General features: G+C 40.2%; 1 pseudogene across 1 annotated transcript in view; it reads right to left on the bottom strand.

Moving 5' to 3' along the window:
- LOC114285305 (tyrosine--tRNA ligase 1, cytoplasmic-like) overlaps positions 1-22,721 on the bottom strand; it is a 226,879-nt pseudogene that overhangs the window by 38,315 nt on the left and 165,843 nt on the right. Inside the window, exon 11 of the transcript XR_014339219.1 lies at positions 16,595-16,627. The product of XR_014339219.1 is annotated as a tyrosine--tRNA ligase 1, cytoplasmic-like (transcript). The remainder of the gene's footprint in view (positions 1-16,594; positions 16,628-22,721) is intronic.

The raw sequence follows: 22,721 nt of genomic DNA on the forward strand, positions 1-22,721 counted from the left end.
ATGTGGTCACATTTACAATATCTTTTTGAATATCAGGAGATGTTAACTTCAGATTTTGTGGAGCATTGCTCAATGAAACCACTTTGACATCTTCATTATGATCCGCAAGAAAATTGAGAAGTTCAAGAAAATTTTCTTTGTTATTTGAATTTTTAGATTTATCATGCCCACGAAATGCAAGTCCTTGTCTTAGAAGAAATTTGGCACAATCAATTGATGCATTCAAACGGGTTCAATACTCAATTTGAGCTTGATAAGGTTGTTTGAAAAAAAAAAAACATTTGAATATGTTGATTTTGGTTTAACAAGTCTTGACATTTACTCGAAGCTTGATTATGAGCACTATTGGGACCTCTAACATGAGTCTGAATTTTTTCTTTTTTCTTCCAATTTGAGAAACCCTCACCAACAAAAGAATCACCACTAGCTTGATCTTCAATATCGGATTTGAAAAGATAACAACATAAACAAAATGCTGCATCTTTTGCTACGCTATACTCCAACCAATTAGGAAATTCACTAAACCAAGCTTGATTAAATCGCCGAAATTTTTGTCCAAATGATTTTTGTGGAAAATTATGATTACGAGGTTGATAAGGACCTTTTTGTAGATATGCCTTATGAATTGTCTCGATCATTAGCATTATAGTCCATAATCCGAGGCTGTCTTAGATCTGCAGGAAGGTCTGCTAAGTTGATTTCTATGCGACTTTGTTTTATGAAAGAATAATTATAATCTTTTTCTTGAGGAAGAGATGACTCCAACTTTGATTTGCTTTTGAAATATTTCTCCATGACTGTTTTAAAAAATAAAAATTCATAATCAAAATCACAAACCCCACAAATCACAATCTCCAATTTTAATACAAATCAAAAAATTTAAATTTAGCACAAATCACAACAAATAGAATTTTTAATATAACTATATTATAACAAATGAAAGTCCCTAATTTAAATAACAAATGCTACAAATTAATATTTTTAATTGTAGCACAAATCAAATCTCTAATTTTAGCGCAAACAACAACAAACCAAAATCCCTAATTTTAATATGAATCACCACCAATTAAGATTCATAATTTTAGCATATCAAAAATTAATACTCATAATTTTTATTTAAAAATAAAAATCATAAATAAAGTTACCTGTGAACAATAGTGTGGTCCCAAATATGTGTTGTGTGATCCTAATCTGGTGAATCGTGAGTTGGTAAATTGCAAAGCAACAAAGAGAGATAAAGAAAACAAAAAAAATATAGAGACACTTAACAAATACTGTAAATAAATAAAAAAATAAAAAATTTCATTCACTTTTGGGGTTTTAGGATTTCAGCCTGCTGCCATTTTCCCATGAATCAAAAAAAAAAAAAAAAGTAATTGGATTGGAGTTGTGTCAGTGTGTTTGGGTGCGTGTATTAGTGTTTTTGGAAATTGGGTGCGTGTGTGCGTGTGTCAATGTGTTTGGAAATTGGGTACGTGTGTGCATGTGTTAGTGTTTTTGGGTCAAATTGGACTGCTGTGTATATAGGCACTGCATGTAAGCCACAAACAATCCTTAAAAAAAAAAAAAAAATTGAAAAGTCAGGGGGGGCTCTGTCCCTTCGCCCTTGCTTCCCAGCACCCAAACAGCCTCATTGTCAGAATTGATTTTTTCTAGTTTTATTACTTAGGCCTTGTTTGGGATAAACTAAAAAAGTTAAAAAATCAAAAAATTACTGAAAGTTAAAAAGTCTATACTATTCAAGGGTAATTTGTGGAGGAAGCCACTATAATTTTTCCCTTTGAATTCAACTACCCAAAAAGTCAAAAAGCAAAAGGGTAAAATGGTCATTTTGATTTTACTACAATATTTTATTACACATCTTTTTTGTAAAAAGTTATTCCAAGCATTCATCTTTTTTCTCTCTACTTTTTTAACTAAAAAGTCAAAAAGTGTACTTTTATAGCACATCCCAAATAACTTAGTGCAATACCCACAATTTTAAAATGTACAATTGCTTTCTCTTGTGGCTTCAATTGGCTTCTGCAAAATTTTATACATCTCCATTTTAAGCGGGTGTCTCTTCATCATTATTCTAAGCATATATTTTCCATTCCAATTATTAGAAATCTATATTATTGAAAGTGATATGACACTTTGTGTTCAATAGATTTCTAACATTTTTTCATATTTCATAAATCAACATTACTCTCACAGTATACATTGATATGAAAATTAATATCTTGCCCATTGCTACAATATTTCAAAGCAATTATAAACCACATATTTGTGAGTGACTCATATTTATGTGAATTTCACACGAATGGCTTTGTTTGGTGCAATTGTTAATAGGATATTTGCAAAATTTTTTACGTTATTTGAGATATTTTTATTGCAATTAAGATTTTTGACCTAGTGGTCGGGTAGCACGCGTTTATAATGTGAGATTATGAGTTCAATCCTTATGGAGAGAAATTTGATACCATATTTGTGTTACCCCCTTCTCCTACTAAAAAAAATAAATAAATCAAAAACTATTTTTATTGCATAAGTGATTATATAAAACAATGCCTAAAAGTTAACATTAATGCTGAGTATTATATCTAATTGATATATTTATTAATATGTGTGTTTGTGGTCTTAACATTATTATTGAAAGGTTAATGTCATTTTTTTATCATCAAAACCAGACACATAGGCTGTGTTTGGTTTGTGTTTTAAGATAAATTTTTTAAATATTTTTTGAGGACAGAGTATAGAATTTTTTTTAGTTTGTTTGATTGTATATTTTGAAAATAGTTTTGGAGTTTAGGAGTTTGGGATGATTTGATATTTTGTTGTAGTTGAGTAGATGTGTGTGAAAAAAAAGTGATTGAGAAGGAGAGATGAGAGAGAAAAAGTGATTGATTGATGCGTAGATAGAGAAAGTGATTTTGAAATTTTTTTTTGAAAAAAATTAAACCAAACAAAATTTAAAATTTTTTTCTCAAAAATTATATCTTAAGATACAAATCAAATTAAACCATAGTAACTATGAATGAATATAACAGAATTGATTGCGGGGGGAAAATGTTGACATCAATAACATGTTTAGAGTTGAAAAATAAGAAAACTTAAAAAGAATCAAACAGTACTGTCATGACCCGAACCCGCCCCTATGGGTTAAGGCCATAACCAGCTAGTAATCACGAGATTACCTACAACCTCAAACCAAATAAGACAAAACTCATCAGAGTAAAGGGGCCAAACGGAAGCAAATTTGAAACTTTGTCCATAGAGCCGTGCTTATTTGCACATCATAACATTCCAAACATACGTATGTTAATAACTCACAACAGAAAGTACAGTAACATTAAGTTCTATACAGACAGGATCATTCAAATTTAAATCAGCCAAAACAATGCTATATACAGACGTACACCAAAGTCCTCGCCAACATGACAAAATAACATAGAATGGCAGAAGGACGAAGACGTGTCTCGTGCATGAGACGCAAGGGCTGACTCTTCAAAACCTTAGTTGTACCATACAGACTTCACTGGGGCTGGGTTTAGACTTTTCTTGGCTCACCTACAAACACATGAATGAGCGTGAGCGAAAGCCCAGTGAATAATATCAAATAAAGAATATACATTGGAACAATATACATCAAACGGCCTTGGGCCCAATTTATATTTCTACTAATACATACATACATAGACATATGTAAGTTAAGTAACTGCGATTCCAAACACATCATACGGCCTTGGGCCCAATTCATTAGTGTCAAACTGTTATTCGTGTCAAACTGTTATTCGTGTTAAACTGGCCTTTGGCCTTTTCAAACTTCCATATCAAACTAGCCTTTAGGCCTATCAAACTTTCATTCATGTCAATCTGGCCTCTGGCCCATTCATGCATATCAAACTGGCCTCTGGCCCATTCATGCATGTCAAACTGGCCTTTGGCCCATTCATTCATGTCAAACTTTCATTTGTGTCAAAACGGCCTTTGACCTAACCATTTGTGTCAATCGGCCTTCGGCCCAATCATTTATGTCAATCGGCCTTCGGCCCAATCATTTATGTCAATCGGCCTTCAGTCCAATCATTTATGTCAATCGGCCTTCAGCCCAATCATTCATGTCAATCGGCCTTCGGCCTAATCATTTATGTCAATCGGCCTTCGGCCTAATCATTTATGTCAATCGGCCTTCGACCCAATCATTTATGTCAATCGGCCTTCGGCCCAATCATTTATTCTTACAACCATTGTCCACCAAACGAATCAATGAACTTATAGGACTTACATAGAAGTAAGCAATTTGGATAACAACATAATTCAGATATCTTTGTTAAGATATTACTCACAGTGATCGGCTCGTGAATTTGCCCTGGAGCTTGACCCTACACATCATATAACACATATGGGTCACAAACGATTCAATCCGTTCTTTAATTCACAAATATTACTTTAGGCCTCATTTCTTATCTCTTTAACTCAATTACAATGCTTAATGCATGCCTAAGAGTGCTTGCAAGTGAAAGAGAATGGAAAACGAAACACAGAACGATTGCACAAAATTTTCAGAAACAGGGTCCCCGCTCGAGCGTGTACTTACCCGCTCGAGCGGACCCATGAGGTCTGCAAAAGTACTGGTTATGTCATTTTTACGCTGGAGCGTGGAACTTGGACGCTCGAGCGGAAGTCCATCTTACATAGCTCCCCGCTCGAGCGTGGCTTCATTGGTCGAGCGGATATCATGGTCTGCAGAAAATACTGGGAGCACGAAATTCACGCTCGAGTGGCGGTTTCCCCGCTCGAGCGGACATCAAATTTCTGGGTTTTCCAGAATGTGTTCTTGAGCTCAAATTCAACATTTCAACCACATTCCTTGCATATTATGGCTCAAATCTCACATATGCTTGTACTAACATGGTACCAACACCAAATTACAACACAATGGAGTTCAATTTCACGAATTGATCACATGCATGCCCCAAATTAACTCAAACTCATGCATTCAAGGTTCCTATTTCTAATACACAACATGCATGCCCATTTTGACTATCATTTTCACTTCTAATGATGCCATTAGTGCTCATTCCCATGAAACTCAACAAAAACATGCTTGCATGTGGGATTACACTTCCAATCTTTCATAATTTACAATTTACATGCTAGATTTTGTGATTCCATAGGTGTTCTTTACATGCATGCACATATCAAGCTTTGATTCCAACAAAACCAACTCAACTCATGCTCTTGGTTACAAACAAACCTTGAACACACAAGATTACACATTAAACTCATGAATTCAAGAATCAATTGCTTACCTAGAAGCCCAATCTATGGTTAATTCTTGAACTAGACTTCAAATATCCAAGCTTGAGTCAAAATTGCACAAGTTTCTCCCTTCTATCTCTATGGCCGGCTCCTTTTCTCTCTCACGGCACCAAGATCAGATTTTTTTTGAGTTCAAAAGAGGCAATGAGAGTGTATATGGCCTCACACATAAGGCCCCACTATCTATTATTTAATAACATTAAATAATTGGGCACTAAATCATCAATTTAATCTGGTCTGAATCAATTTTTCAATTAAACTTCACCGTAGGCTCTAAAAATTATGCCAATCACAATGGCGTAATCAATTTCGGGTTCTGTGGCCGATAAGGCCTTCAATTTAATTCCCATAGCAGATAAGCAAACAGATATTCCTACGGTGAACAGATAGAAATTCAAAGTCACACATTTTCACATAATGGCACCCAAAATCATATTAAACATATAATCAAACTCATAATAAGGACCAATTAGCTAATTACGGAACAGGGTTATCACAGTCTTCCCCCCTTTAGGAAGTTTGGTCCTCCAAACTTATTTCACCTTTAGTCGAAAACAATTCGGGACGCTTTTCATTCAACATTTCCAGTCCTTTTTGATAGCCATTTACTTGGTCCCCAAATCAAGCAACACTCAGTTTTCAATCAGTCAGAGACTTACCTTTTTCTTCCATACAAGGCTTGTATGGTGCCATACCGAAACTAGAGTGCAAGCTGTTGTTGTGAGCACAGTTTGCCAACAACGAATAGACTTTCCAGAATCCTTGAAAGATTTGCTGAATATATTTGGAGCATTTCTCCCAAAAGTTCTTTCTAATTATACATCAATTATCGGATGGGAGGTATTGCTGACTCTCAATCCAGTTCTCATCGCCCCTAGAAGGCTTGCCAGAATTCAAACACATTTTAGGATCCCTGTCCAAAACAATAGATACTAGGATCCCATGCAAACGAGCAATCTTGTCGATGTAAATAGTTGCTAGTCTATAAGCATCGCATGAAGATTTTACAGGGAGGATACGAATAAACTTAGTAATCCTATATACAATAACCCAAACGAGACTTATACCCTGGGTGTCCAAGGCAGCCCCACAATAAAATTCGTAGTCACATATCCCTATTTCCATTCCGAAATAGAGAGAGGTCAAAGTAGTTCCGCTAATATCTAATATTCGACTTTGACTTGTTAGCACCGAAAATATTTAGACATAATTTCACCAATTGCCCTCTTGAAGGTAGGTTACCAACATATTTATTTCGGATGCCAGCTAACTCTATCACAGAAGTTCGGTCTATTCCCTTGTCACAAAAGTTCAATTCATTCTTCAATAATTCCACATTTCACAATCCGATTCGGTATTTAGTTCAGTGACTCATCACAGTTATCTAAGGTTAACCAAAAGTCTTTAGGAATATGAAGTGGATCTAGATACGGATTCCCGAATCAACAAAGGTAGCATCGAAGCGATCAATTTCTAACACAATACACGTGTCCTCAATTCATTCAACAGTTTACGATTTACAATTCAGTCCACATTCAATCCCCTGTTCTATCGAGTCTGTCCATACTATCTCATAGTCGCCAAAAGCAGAAGGCAATTCGTCTATTAATCCCCATGATGTCAAAGATGATATCAAAACAGTCAATCACATGTTAAACACAATTTACACATCCTCAGAGCACTAATTACAGAATATAATGGCACTGAGCAGTTATTTACGTAAGGCGTAATGAATTCACATACTTTTAGACAATCAGGGCTTTTAAAAGCTCCTTTGATGCTAATAACATCCACATAATACCAAAGAATGACATTCTGGTAAAACAAAGAAATAATCGTCTCGGAATCAAAGCACACCCGTTCATGACCGTCGGTGGCAAACTCGAGATCGATTAAACAAACCCACCCGTACAAAACTGTCGGTGGCAAAAGAGATATCTTAACAAGGGTGCTACATAGGCTTAACGTCCCCTAGCACGAAAGGACGCCCCAAGAATGTCATCAAAACAAACATAATAGCACTTATCATAACCTGGTTTCCCAAATTCTGATAACATTAAAGCAGCTACTCTCCCATACAGGACATATTCTGATCAGTCAAGGACAAATGTTCAATACCATTTACAATCCAATCAATCCGCTGTCATCGGTTTCCATAACGTCAAATGAGCAAGAGCATGATAGCACACAAGCTTTGTTTCTTACGACACCCAACCATTGGATTCGCACAACCCAGTTCATTTTTAACACAAATGTCCTCAATAGTTGAAGGTTGGTTCTCAACGGTGTTCATGGTTGGATCAATCTGTTGATAGCCCACCAAAGGTCTTTCAAATAAGTCAAGTATTCCAAATGGATTCAAGTTTTGGGTCTATCAGTTTTTTTGTCAAGAATAATCTGGCTATTTATTTACAAGCAATCCTTAATCCCCCCTTTACAAAACCAAGTTAGATAGAGGGTTTTACCAAATTGATCCTGGCAAAGGTCTTATCAAATTAAATCAAACAAAGGTCCCATCAAGTCGCATCCAATGAGGGTTCTAACAAGGCCATATCAGTCAAAGGTTCTATTGGATCGAATCAGATAAAAGTTTTCTCAATAGGGTACATTCGGTTCTGTAAGGCATACTCCGTTTGCTTAGGTACATGGTTGATAGTTTCACAATTGTCCTAAGTTCATCAATCCTTAAAGTCATATCAGAGTCATTCATCACATCCGTTCATATCAAAGTATTTAAAGTCAGGTACAATATAGCATTGCCCACATAAATTCAGGTATAGTTACGTATGCATGCAGTTATTCAGATCAGGAGGTATGTACCATAATCACTACAGTAGTTCCCAAACAAGTCTTATATGCAAATATATGGCACATAATAACACATTAAACAAAGTTCCTTAGTTGTACATAAGATAGGGTCCGTTACGCAAAAATTCCAAATTAGTCACAAAACGTGGGTTTATGAGTCGAGTCTAGTATAGTCACATAATCCAGTCAATTCTCTACCAATCAAACTACATGGTCTCACAACTTTAGAGTTCGTCCTTTAGGGTGCTCAACTCGGTCACACAATTACAGAGTCAATCAATATCCCAATACGTATTTCACAACTTCCCAAATGGAGCACGTATATATATTCAATAAATACAATCTCGATCTTGTGGGTCTGACCGATCCAGACACATAGGCGGCAAATATGAAAGGACATGCTGATCCGAATCAAACAATACCCCAAGCAAAGGTGTACACATGCACTAATTCAGAATCAATCACATATAGGCATTCGTTTAGAAACAGTATAGATACCTGGAATAATGGTTGCAGCATTCTGAGTACTTTCTGAGACGAGTGCAATTACTGTATCTCGACTAGTAATTCCTACCATTGATACGAATCTAGCTGAGGCAGAAGATTTATTCACATTTTGTTCAGTTCGGGGACAGTTCCTTACCATATGGTCCGCTTTACCACACCTATAACGAACCCCAGAGATCTGATAACAAACTCCTCGGTGTTTTTACACTGGTGGTGGCAAAGGTTCTTGTCGTAGCGGCAACTGGCATTGTTGTCTTAAGATCTCGGCCATTTCCTGTACTATTCTTTCTAGTCTATTAAGTCGGGCTGTAGAAGAGCCTTCCAGCTCGTATGCCCTTAATTTATCCACACTCTACACAAATTCTTATTAAACCTTGCCAAACACTGGGATGCCCAATACAAAATAAACAGAGATACACATGCATACATTCACACATAGGCACATTTAATCACATACGTAACAGATGATTGCACACTTATCAAATATCGCATGCTGAACATTTACTAAGTAGTTATATACTCAAGTCATGTTCATATTTCACATAGACACCCATTTGCGGAATCGAATGCACATAGGCAACTTTTCATGATTCATATGTTCATGTATGTGCATTATAACAAAACAAACTTGTTGTACACGTTAGTGTAACAATTCATATCTCACATAATCACATGTTTTCAACATATGATTAAACTTGCATTATGCTTTATACAAAAAATTCACAGGTATGAATATACTAAAGAGCATACATATTCAAATATTTTGCAATGCAAGCAATTCACAAACTTATATCACATAATCGTTCATATCAAAACATTTAAGCATGTTCTCGATGCTTCCAATTTCATACTTATCATATGAATGCATCCTAGATCTTCTCTAGACGCTTATTGCTCTTTTGGACAAGTGTGTGAGTTATTAACTCGTGCTCTGATACCACTCTGTCACGACTCAAACCCGCCCCTATGGGTTAAGGCCATAACCGGCCAGTAATCATGAGATTACCTACGGCCTCAAACCAAATAAGACAAAACTTATCAGAGTAAAGGGGCCAAACGGAAGCAAATTTGAAACTTTGTCCATAGAGCCGTGCTTATATACACATCATAACATTCCAAACATACGTATGTTAATAACTCACAACAGAAAGTATAGTAACATTAAGTTCTATACAGACAGGATCATTCAAATTTAAGTCAGCCAAAACAATGCTATATACAGACGTACACCAAAGTCCTCGCCAACATGACAAAATAACATAGAATGGCAGAAGGACGAAGACGTGTCTCGTGCGTGAGACGCAAGAGCTAACTCTTCAAAACCTTAGTTGTTCCATACAGACTTCATTGGGGCTGGGTTTGAACTTTTCTTAGCTCACCTACAAACACATGAATGAGCGTGAGCGAAAGCCCAGTGAATAATATCAAATAAAGAATATACATTGGAACAATATACATCAAATAGCCTTGGGCCCAATTTATATTTCTACTAATACATACATACATAGACATATGTAAGTTAAGTAACTGCGATTCCAAACACATTATACGACCTTGGGCCCAATTCATTAGTGTCAAACTGTTATTCGTGTCAAACTGTTATTCGTGTCAAACTAGCCTTTGGCCTTTTCAAACTTCCATATCAAACTGGCCTTTAGGCCTTTCAAACTTTCATTCATGTCAATCTGGCCTCTGGCCCATTCATGCATATCAAACTGGCCTCTGGCCCATTCATGCATGTCAAACTTTCACTTGTGTCAAAACGGCCTTTGGCCCAACCATTTGTGTTAATCGGCTTTCGGCCCAATCATTCATGTCAATCGGCCTTCGGTCCAATCGTTTATGTCAATCGGCCTTCGGCCCAATCATTTATGTCAATCGGCCTTCGGCCCAATCATTTATGTCAATCGGCCTTCGACCCAATCATTTATGTCAATCGGCCTTCGGCCCAATCATTTATATCAATCGGCCTTCGGCCCAATCATTTATTCTTACAACCATTGTCCACCAAACGAATCAATGAACTTATAAGACTTACATAGAAGTAAGCAATTTGGACAACAACATAATTCAGATATCTTTGTTAAGATATTACTCACAGTGATCGGCTCGTGGATTTGCCCTGGAGCTTGACCCTACACATCATATAACACATATGGGTCACAAACGATTCAATCTGTTTTTTAATTCACATATTCCTCTTTAGGCTTCATTCTTATCTCTTTAACTCAATTACAATGCTTAATGCATACCTAAGAGTGTTTGCAAGTGAAAGAGAACGGAAAACGAAACACAGAACGATTACACAGAATTTTCAGAAACAGGGTCCCCGCTCGAGCGTGTACTTACCCACTCGAGTGGACCCATTAGGTCTGCAAAAGTACTGGTTATGTCATTTTTATGCTCGAGTGTGGAACTTGGACGCTCGAGCGGAAGTCGATCTTACATAGCTCCCCGCTCGAGCGTGGACTTCACTGCTCGAGCGGATATCATGGTCTGTAGAAAATACTGGGAACACGAAATTCACGCTCGGGCGGACATCAAATTTCTGGGTTTTCCAGAATGTGTTCTTGAGCTCAAATTCGACATTTCAACCACATTCCTTGCATATTATGGCTCAAATCTCACATATGCTTGTACTAACATGGTACCAATACCAAATTACAACACAATGGAGTTCAATTTCACGAATTGATCACATGCATGCCCCAAATTAACTCAAACTCATGCATTCAAGGTTCCCATTTCTAATACACAATATGCATGCCCATTTTGACTATCATTTTCACTTCTAATGATGCCATTAGTGCTCATTCCCATGAAACTCAACAAAAACATGCTTGCATGTGGGATTACACTTCCAATCTTTCATAATTTACAATTTACATGCTAGATTTTGTGATTCCATAGGTATTCTTTACATGCATGCACATATCAAGCTTTGATTCCAACAAAACCAACTCAACTCATGCTCTTGGTTACAAACAAGCCTTGAACACACAAGATTACACATTAAACTCATGAATTCAAGAATCAATTGCTTACCTAGAAGCCCAATTTATGGTTAATTCTTGAACTAGACTTCAAATATCCAAGCTTGAGTCAAAATTGCACAAGTTTCTCCCTTCTATCTCTATGGCCGGCTCCCTCTCTCTCTCAAGGCACCAAGATCAGATTTTTTTTGAGTTCAAAAGAGGCAATGAGAGTGTATATGGTCTCACACATAAGGCCCCACTATCTATTATTTAATAACATTAAATAATTGGGCACTAAATCATCAATTTAATCAACTTAATCTGGTCTGAATCAATTTTTTAATTAAACTTCACCGTAGGCTCTAAAAATTATGCCAATCACAATGGCGTAATCAATTTCGGGTTCTGTTGCCGATAAGGCCTTCAATTTAATTCCCAAAGCAGATAAGCAAACAGATATTCCTACGATGAACAGATAGAAATTCAAAGTCACACATTTTCACATAATGACACACAAAATCATATTAAACATATAATCAAACTCATAATAAGGACCAATTAGCTAATTACGGAACAGGGTTATCACAAGTACGAACCATAAATGATCAGATGGGAATATCCTCAAAACGAAACCATAGTAACTATGAATGAATATAGTAGAATTGATTGAGGGGGGGAAAATGTTGACATTAATAACATGTTTAGTGTCGAAAAATAAGAAAACTTAAAAAGAATCAAACAGTACGAATCATAAGTGATCAGATGGGAATATCCTCAAAACTAAGCCCATGCCTATTCTACATGTCCACACCACCTTGTACTCAGTTGGGACCATTATTATTATTATTATTATTATATTTTTTTTTATTTGAACGTGGCTAGGATGATGACTACTAAGGTCTCGTTTAACAATTCAATATTTTAGTTTAAAAGTTAAAAGTTATTAAAAAATTAAAAAATCAATAAATTATACCAAAAAGTCAAAGATTCTATTTTCTCTCTACTTTTTGTACATATTTTCGTAAAAAACTAAAAGTCATTTCAAATATAATTTTTTTTAATCTCATTTTTTAGTAATATTAAAAAATTATTAAAATAGTCTGTTCCAAATGAAACCTAAATGGAAAAAAGATGCAAGCCATCCAAGACCATAATTTTTAGGGTTGTTCAAAAATCCGTTCAAACCGATAATCCGGACCGAACTAGACCGAATCATACGGTTTGGTTCGGTTCTATTAAGAATTGGTTCGGTTTTGGATTAAGAAATATGAGAACCGTAAAAACGGTTCGGTTAATGGATTTTATGAAAAAATCACAATTCGAATCGAACTAAACCGAACCGAACCGAACCGAATTTTAAAAGATACATACATATATATATATATAATATCAAGTTTTATTTTTATTAATTGGTTTTTTATAATTTTAATGATATTAGGATGGTATAGATATGTAATATTGAGTAATGCCTTAATATTATTAGTTTTTATCATGAGTTAAATGTAATTAGTTTGGGTAATTATTTTGCTAATATTAACAATTTATTCTTGTAAATAGAAATTTTTGGAACCGTAAACCAAATCGAAACCGAACCGATTTTTCGGTTTGGTTCTGGTCCGGCTTTACAAGTGTAATGGTCTGGTCTGGTTCTCAAAATCACAGAACCGTTAGGATCGGTTCGGTTCTTGAATTTTCTCAGAACCGAACCAATCCGGACCGTGTACACCCCTAATAATTTATTTATTTATTTATTTATATTTTTTTCAAGCTTCCACAACCTTCCAATTGAACTGGCAAACATTTGTTTTCACCGCTTTAAATGCACTCCCCCTCCTAAGGGACAGTTCCCTAGCTTTGAATGAGATCACACAATAGAGTGGTCATCACTTGGAATATCCTCTAATAACATATATGAGCATAGATATTCAAATTAAAAGTTAATTTGAAAGTGATTGAGGTGGTTTGCACTGATTTATCAGTGTTTGAATGAGCTCGTAATGTTGGCCAATTAGTGTCAATCGACTCATCGATTTCATTAATTTCACTTTCACCTTGAATATGATGGTTTGTGTCTTCCTATGGTCCCAACATCAGTTAACTTGATAGTTATTGACGTAGGTGGGCCTATAGAAGCTGTTGGCCCACCACTTATGGCCCAATCCATGATTCAAATACTAAAGCCCAACTTTCCTGGAACCCAACGCTACACTAAGCACCAATGATATCTAAACACTTGGCAAATGAAGAACGAGCCATATCAGTAGACAAAGATCCTACAGAGTTATTGCACCACACATCATCCATTAATGAGTTTCCCTGCAGCATTTATTACGATAACCCTTCACGTCGGAATAGAACAGCCTCACCATGAACAAGGCAAACTAGAACATAGACTTTCGGCCAACATGACAGCTCGGAGTGGACAAGGAAATGATCAGCAAAGGATATAAGCAGGCTTCTAAGACAAAGAAAAGGTAAAGTTCTCTATCTTCATCCTATCTTTACATTCCATCACTCTCACTTTTCTAACTTGATCGTCGGAGGGTTTGCTGGGGGACTCCCATTCCCCGTTGGACTCTTGTGCAGGTTTTTCAGCGGCTAGCGATCGGACAATTGTGTGATAGGCCTGGATCAACTCGACCCATTACCCAGAAGCAAGCAGTATCATCAGTTGGTGCCGTCTGTGGAAATCTTTCACTCCGTGTGGCAACTGTGCTCATTGTCGCCGGAGACCCATTCCCAATAATTCCTACCTGCCACCTACCATGGTAGATGGTCACAACTAGATCCATGGCTTCTCAACACAACGTTGTCGACCCCCAAGCCGACCCTCCTAACCCAAACAACCCACCTCGGTATTTCACAGAACTCACTAACAGCATTAACCGTCTAGCCGAGCAAAACCAAGCCCTGACCAACGCTTTGCTCCAACGAGACCTCCCTATACCTCCTCCACCACCTCAAGACATCCCACCCAACTGAGAATAAACCTCGAGCCATCCCTTCCAACACTCCCACCCCTCCAACTTAGAGGATTTGCTACCCCCGCTCCCAGATATGAACTCGTCGCCTCGGGCTCCACATCTACCAGTCCAAGCACCTGCTCCCAAGGGAGAGGCTAGTAGTGTCCAGCCTCCATTCCATTTTGGTGTTGACAACGTTCCTATCTGGGATGCTGAAACTCCAGCTCCAAGGAGTCACGCAGAACATGCAAAATAAACCCTCTACCACAGTCAACTCATCGTTTGTCGCCTCCATCAGGGACAAACCCCTACCTCCTAAGTTCAAAATGCCCTCGATCGACTCTTTCGACGGTACAACGGACCCAGTCGACCACTTGGAGACTTACAGGACCCTGATGGTCCTTCATGCATTCCCCGATGAGATCATGTGTCGGGCTTTCCCTGTAACACTTAAGGGGTCAGCCCGACTGTGGTTTAGTCAGCTGCTGACTGACTCTGTCTCTACTTTCCAGCACTTGAGTGACTCGTTTCTCAGCCACTTCATTGGTGCCCAGCACCAACGGCGTTCGGAAACCCAACTCCTCAACATTCGTCAGACGGAAGGGAGTCGCTGCGCAGCTTTGTCACCCGCTTCAACACCAAAGCCTTGTAGGTGGCAGAAAATGATGACAAGGTCATTCTCACGGCTTTCATGGCCGTCTATGATCTTCCGATTTCCTTTTCTCCCTCTCCAAAAACCCTCCAACCTCCATGGCAACTCTCATCTCCAAAGCCTAAAAATACATGAACGTCGAAGATTCCCTAGCCGCCTAACAGGATTCCACAACCAAAAACCCGACCCCCAAAGAAAAGAGAAAGGACTCTGAAACCAGAACCACCCAGTACACACAGCAAACACCCCAGTATACTGACCGACCTGCTCGAACCGATACATCGGCACCTATCCGACCGCCCGGTCGGTTCGAGCGATACACTCCCCTCAATTCCCCCATGTAACAAGTCTTGAACCAGATCCAACGAGATTATCCCTGAAATGGCTCCAACCATCTCGGTCTCCCTCCAACCGGCGAGACCAATCCAAATATTGCCGTTTCCATCAGGACCACAGCCACAATACGGAGGAGTGTGTTAACCTTAAAGACCAGGTCGAGGGCTTGATACGCCAGGGGCGTCTTAGTCGGTTCACGACAGCCTGCCTTTAGCAACAGCCAAGAACCGAACCTACCAGAAACAATCATCGACACACCCTTCCTCGACAACCCGCACAACCTAACCAAGGCAATGATTGACCCCCACAATAACCCCGAGTGCAAGGCAACCCTACCCCCCCGGTTGGAGAGATCAGAGTTATTGTCGGCAGGTTGGCACGTGGATGACCATCCAGTTTGGCCCAACGAGCAGAACTCAGAAAAATCAAGAAGGGCTCCGATAAAGAAGTCGAGACGTTGGACCGCCCCTTCAAACACCCCAAGCAGTGGATGGAGCCCATCACCTTTACGGAGGCTGATTGCACAGGCATCCGCTACCCCCATGACGATCCCCTCGTCATCTCTGCTCTCCTGTTGAATTACAAGGTCAGACAGGTGCTTGTCGACAACGGTAGCTCTTCAGACATCATCTTTCTAAATGCATATCGCCAGCTCAAGGTCAGAGAAGAAGGTTTGTCCCCTCTCCAAATCCTATTGGTCGGTTTCACTGAGGATAAGGTGACCTCCATAGGCTCTATCGATCTCCCCATCACCATCAGCGAGTACCCACGGCAGACCACTAAGTTGTTTACCTTCCTTGTCGTCGACTGTCCCTCTGCTTATAACATTATCCTCGGCCGCACCGCCCTTAACGCCTTTCAAGCTGTCACATCCACATACCATTTGGCCATGAAATTTCCTACCAACCTTGGAGTCAGCACCGTAAGGGGAGAGCAGATAGTGGCCAGAGAATGCTACGTCGCTTCACTCAAAGAGGTCAAGCTGAAGGAGACTGCGATCATCGAAGGACTCGACGTTAGAGATGAAGACGAGTTAGTCACAGGGGAACCAGTAGAAGAACTTGTTGAAGTCCCCATTGACCCTACCAACCCAACAAAAATAGCCAAGATCGGCAGCCGACTATCCTCCCAAGACAAGGCCAACCTTACAACCCTCCTGACCGAGCACAATGATGTGTTTGCCTGGACCCATTCCGACATGCCGGGTATTGATCCCTCCTTCATTGCTTATCGTCTCAGCATCGAGCCCCATTTCCGACCCTTCTGCCAGAAGTAGCGCATCTTTCACCCGAAATGCAACGCTCTTATTGCTTGTGAGGTAGATAAGCTACTGGAGGCATAGTTTGTCAAGAACGTGGACTATCCCAGGTGGTTGTCAAATGTGGTCCTGGTTCGTAAAAATAACGGTAAATGGCGATTCTGTGTCAACTACTCCGACCTCAACCGAGCTTGCCCCAAAGATAGTTATCCCCTTCCTCGCATAGATTTACTTGTCGATGCCAAGGCCGGACATCAAATGCTCAATTTCATGGACGCCTTCTCTGGCTACAATCAAATTTAGATGCACCCGTCTGACCAGGAACACACCTCCGTCATCATCGACTGGGGAACCTACCACTATCGTGTCATGCCATTTAGGTTGAAAAATACTGAAGCAACTTACCAACGGTTAGTCAATGCCGTATTTCATCACCAGATAGGTCGGAACATGGAAGTGTACGTCGATGACATGCTTGTCAAGAGCAAACTCTTCTCTGATCATCTGGCAGACTTGCGGGAGACCTTCGACACCCTACGTAAGTATCAAATGAAGCTGAATCTGGCGAAATGCGCCTTTGGCGTAGGATCTAGGAAGTTCTTGGGTTTCATGTCAGTCAACGGGGTATCGAGGCCAACCCTGAAAAAATCAAGGCCCTAATAGAAATGCAGTCACCCGGAACGGTTAAAGAGGTTCAAAGGCTTACTGGCAGAGTCGTTGCCCTCAACCGTTTTATTTCCCGTGCAACAGATAAGTGCCTCCCCTTTTCCAAAGTCCTTCGGTAGGCTTTTGAGTGGACAACTGAGTCTGAAGAAGCCTTTCAACAATTGAAGCAGCATGGCCAATCCCCTACTCTCTCAGGCGCTCACGGGTGAGCCTCTTTTTCTCTACTTAGTGTAGACACCCCATTTTTGACCGTCCTCAAGACTTGGACGTCACCGTTTGAACACTCGGTGATTATCCATGTTTGTGTTCGTTTGGAGTTCCCGGAGGTCTCGGCTCGCGCGCCCTGCCTCAGGATCCCCGAACTCGACCGTTTAGTGTCTGGTTTTGCACCAAACACTTGCATCTTGCCTTTGAGAGGCAGGGTGAGGCTTGTAGACCATCCCCACCCATCACCGGCAGTGGCTAGATGCCACCGGCTGGTTTTTTGCTGCCACCGGCAATTTAGTTTGCCGGTCGGCACTATTTGTTGCCGGTCAGCACGTTTTTGTGCCGGTCGGCACTTTGTTTGGCCAAGATGGCATTTTTTGCCGGCCGATTGCTGTTCATCTGCTTTTGCAGATATTTTTGGACAGCTGTATAACTTTTGCTCCCTTCCATACACGTGTATGGAGGGATCTCCCTCTTGCAAAGCTTGTTTGGTAAGCTTTACAAGAGGCTTATAGAGAGAGCTCTCTCTAAGGCAAAAAAAGAGAGAGGCTTAGACATTTTAGAGAGAAAAAAGACAGAGGAGAGCTCTGGTTTTCTAGGGTTAGGGTTAGATACACTCACCTATCTCTCTTTCCTTCTCATTTTGTTCACTAGGTGTTTTGTGCCTTACTATTGCACACAAACACCTAGTGTTTCACCTTCCTCTAGGAGCTGAGGTTCTAAAGAGTGTGTTTTGGAGTTTTTGTCTTGGATTCAAGCTCAAGGAGGCCATTGGAGCACCATTTGTGAAGAGGACTACAAGGGTAAGAAACTAGTCCCTTTTTCCCCCTTTTTTGCATTGATTTTTCATCTATCTTAGAGCTGTTTTTGTGATTATTGTATAACATAAAAAAGTTCTATTTTTAAGCCCTCTTTATTGTTTATTAAGAGTGTTTTATTGTTCGAGGGTTGTTGACCACCCTTAGGCCTCAAAAGGCCTCATTTTGAGCCATTTTGTGCTAGCTCCGGGATTTTGGTGTTGAGGTCTCTTCACCACTGAAATCTTGAGGGATTTCAGTGGTGAAGATGATGCTTTGAAGTCCCAAGAAGGAGAGGGCCACCCCCTCTCCTTGTTGTCCTTGAAAAGGGCACATTTTGGCCTCTTAAAGAAGCCTATGCTTGAGTGTGTGTTGAGCATGTTTGGTATGTTTTTCATGCTTATATATCCATGATATAACATGATTTCAAGTTGGTTTTGGAACCTTATGCATGTTTAGCATAGTTGCCTTGTAATGCCATATTTGTGCCTTAACATGTCTAGGTGGTTAGCCTTTGTTGGAGCATGTTTTAGGCTTGTATTTGTGAAGTTTATGTGCTTATTTTGCCATGTTTTAGCTCTGTCCATAGTCGTTTGGGTTGATCTTTGCATGCATTATATAGCTCCTTTGTATTTGGGCTTGTTGGCCTTGAGTATGTGCATGTGTAGCATGCCATCTTTGCATTGTTTTGGTGATTTGGAATCATCCTACATGCTATTTCAGTCCCATTTCCATGCTTGTTTGATTACCTTGCATGCCTCTTTAATGCTTTGAAAGCATGTGTTGCAATGCTCCATGTTTTGGTCATGGTGTATGCCTTTGTATTTGGGCCACTTAGATGCCATCTAAGGAGTCCTTTGGCCTTGTTTTAACATGCTAAAAATCTGTTTTTAGTTGTTTAATGCACGCCATGTTTGGTCATGATAAGTGTAGTTCAATGCCTTATTGATTTGCCTTGAACACTTGGACTATTTGTTGCATGCTTGACTTGATTTATAACTTGATTTGGCATCATTTTATAACATGATTTTAAGGCTCATGTTGCATGCTAATTTGTCCATGTTTCCTCCTTTCAAGTGTGCTTGAATGTTGTTCGGTTTGTGCTTACGTGTTGGTCCTTATGTGCATGTGTGTGTGCATGCCATTTAGCCCTCACCTTTTAGCACAATGGCTACTGTTTTAGGCCTATTTTAGAGCCACCTAATTCATGTATAAGTCCATCTTGCCATCCATTTGCATTGCTCTATGTATGCTTGCATGATTGCATAAGTGCCTTGCCATGTCATGTTGCATTCCTAGCTTGTATGCCTAGGTTGCATTGCATTTTGCATGCATGCCTTGTTCCTTGAATTGGTGATAGGAATTGGGCCTAATTTGTTTGATTGGTTTGCATGCATTTGAAATCAAAGTTGCATACTTGGTTCCTTGGGCCATCATGCATGGAAATGCGTGATTGGTGGTCCGAGAACCGAGGTACATGTCCCTTTGAGTCATCACAATGATAAGAGACATGGCTAATGCATACATACCTTGAATTGTGCTGCCATGCCTTGTTTGTCCTCTGTTGCTGTGAGTTGCAGGTTCTGCAGGAATACTCTGCCGACCGGCAGTGTAATGTGCCGACCGGCACAATTTTCTCTGCCGACAGACCCTATTTTGTGCCGATGGCCATACTACACTGCCGGTGGAAGTTTCATTCAGCCGGTGATGATCCCCTCTGTCCAAGGATGCAGTCCTGAGGCTTTGACAGCCTCCAGAGGAGGAAAGGAAGGAAAACAGAGGCAGCTTGCGCATGGTGGCACGCTTCCCGAGGCGTTTTCCTGCTTTAATTAATTAGTTAATTTGTTAATTAATTAATTTGTAATATTTAATTAGCTTGCGTAGTTAATTAATTTGTAATATTTATTCGGTCCCTCCGAGCGAGGGCAAATCTGTAATAAGTGTGTGTGGGTGTGTGAATGTCTTCCAATCCCCACTTTTTTCTTCCCTTTTACTTACCTGCTTTGATGGTTAGTATTAGGTCACGTCTAATTTAGCATACCTTATGCTATGCATGTGTGCATCCATGCATTTGTATTGCATGCATTAGGCTCGGTACATCACGCTAATTGCATCAATGCTTCAATTCCAAACTGAATATGTGATAACTGTGCATTTTCACATGACATGTTTAGGATAGCCGAGCCTATTCTAGCAACATTTTGTATGCGATGCATTAGGCACTTCACATGGACTTGGATCATGCATGTGTGCTAACAAGTTCTTTGTTTTGGCACGGAGTACTATGTAAGTATTTCCGCTTTAGCATATCGCATGAGTGTGAATGTTGCATAACAGCATGCTTAACATGTGGCTAGATGCTTATGTGTTAAACTGTTTTGAATGCCTGCGGGTGAAGGTTGGATTGTTTGAGTTGGAAAGACTCGTTGAAATCCGCATTTTAGCCTACTTGCGAGTAGCAAATTCCAAAGCATTTTCAAACCGAACGGATATGCAATGTTTATTTCCAAATTAGGCAATCTAGTCTATACTTGTTTGCTGTGCGCATAACATAGTAATTCTAGGCTAATAACCGGGATAAGAACACATAACGTTTTCAAAATCGGATATCATGGTTAGTAGAGGCCGGTCTTCGGACCGGGCGAAAGGGGGTGCTCATAGCTGACCTTCCCCGATCGTACCCAAGCTCCCGAGCCGAGACAACTCCGGTGATGACGGACATGTGGCCTTCGGCACCGAGTCAGGGTTTCCTAAATTCTCCCATAAAAAAATATTTAGGTGGCGACTCTGTATCTGGCAAAGCAGTCCATGTTTGGCACTACTTTTTCAAAAATCTGTTTCTCAAAACGATTTGCCAGATTTGGACTCTTTGGTTCAGATTAAGAACCGTGACACAAATCGAGTCCGAACTGTAGCACGAGGCCCCACGCGGGCGCTGCTACACTTAGCCGTATCAAACATAGCTTTAGTGCGGCCCTCATCAGGGAGGACGGTTTAGTATAGCGTCCGGTTTACTACATTTGCCGGGCTCTTAGGGGAGCCGAACAGAACTATCCATTGCTAGAAAAAATGGCCCTAACCTTGGTTATAGCCTCAAGATGACTTCGACCTTACTTCTAAGCTCACTCCATAGTGGTCCTCACTGACCAACCTTTGAAGAAGATAATACAACAACCAGAGTTGTCCGGTAGACTTATGCAATGGTCTGTCGAGCTCAGCCAATTTGAAGTCTCCTATCGACCTTGAACAGCGATCAAAAGACAGGTTGTCGCCAATTTTATCTTGGAATTCACCAATCCCACTCTAACAACGGCCCCCCCGCCCAGGCAATTCAACACTAAGGCAGAAGATCCCCACTCTTGGACCCTCAATGTCGATGGATTATCCCACAAAGAAGGCAGTGGGGTTGGCCTCATCCTCACCACTCCCGAGGGTGGTTATTTCAAGTGTGCTCTCCGTTTCTTGTTCGACGCAAGCAATAATGAGGCTGAATATGAGGCCTTGGTAGCAGGTCTTTGCCTAGCCAGAGACATTGGTGTAAGCCATATCCAAGTCTTCAGTGATTCTCAACTGACTGTCGGGCAAATTACCGGGGAATTCAATGCAAAGGACGACACAATGCGAGCTTACAGGGACATTGTACTCCCCTTGTTCGCTTTTTCAACACATTCCACATCAAACACATTCCTCGCTCAGAAAACTCCAAGGTAGATGAAATGGCTCAATTAGCTTCGGCCGACTAGTCAGACCTTAACCATGGCGTCCGCATTGAATACCTGACCCACCCGGCTATTTCGCCAAACCAGTAGGAGGTCCACTTCCTCCAAAATGAACCTATCCCATGAGCGGCGGACATCCTTTTGTTTTTGACAAGTGGGGAGTTGCTAGACGACAATTAGCAAGCCACCAAAGTTAGGGCCCGGTAGTCCAATTACATCTTTATCAGCGGCCTCTTGTACAAACGTGGATTTTCACGACCATACCTCAGATGCCTCAATCCTACCCAAGCGACCTATGTGATGAGGGAAGTCCATGAGGGTGTATGTGGTGATCATTCAGGTGCCAGGTCGCTGACCCATAAAATCCTTCGCACCAATTACTTCTGGCTTACTCTCAATCAAGATGCCACTAAATTCGTGCGTAAGTGTGATAAATGCCAGGGCTTTGCCAACATCCCTCATGCCCCTCCTATAGAACTGATTACACTCAGCAGTCCCTACCCATTCGCTAAGTGGGGCATTGACTTAA

This window comes from Camellia sinensis, chromosome 8, assembly GCF_055761805.1.
Source record: "Camellia sinensis isolate YWXY chromosome 8, ASM5576180v1, whole genome shotgun sequence".
Classification (NCBI taxonomy): Eukaryota; Viridiplantae; Streptophyta; class Magnoliopsida; order Ericales; family Theaceae; genus Camellia; species Camellia sinensis.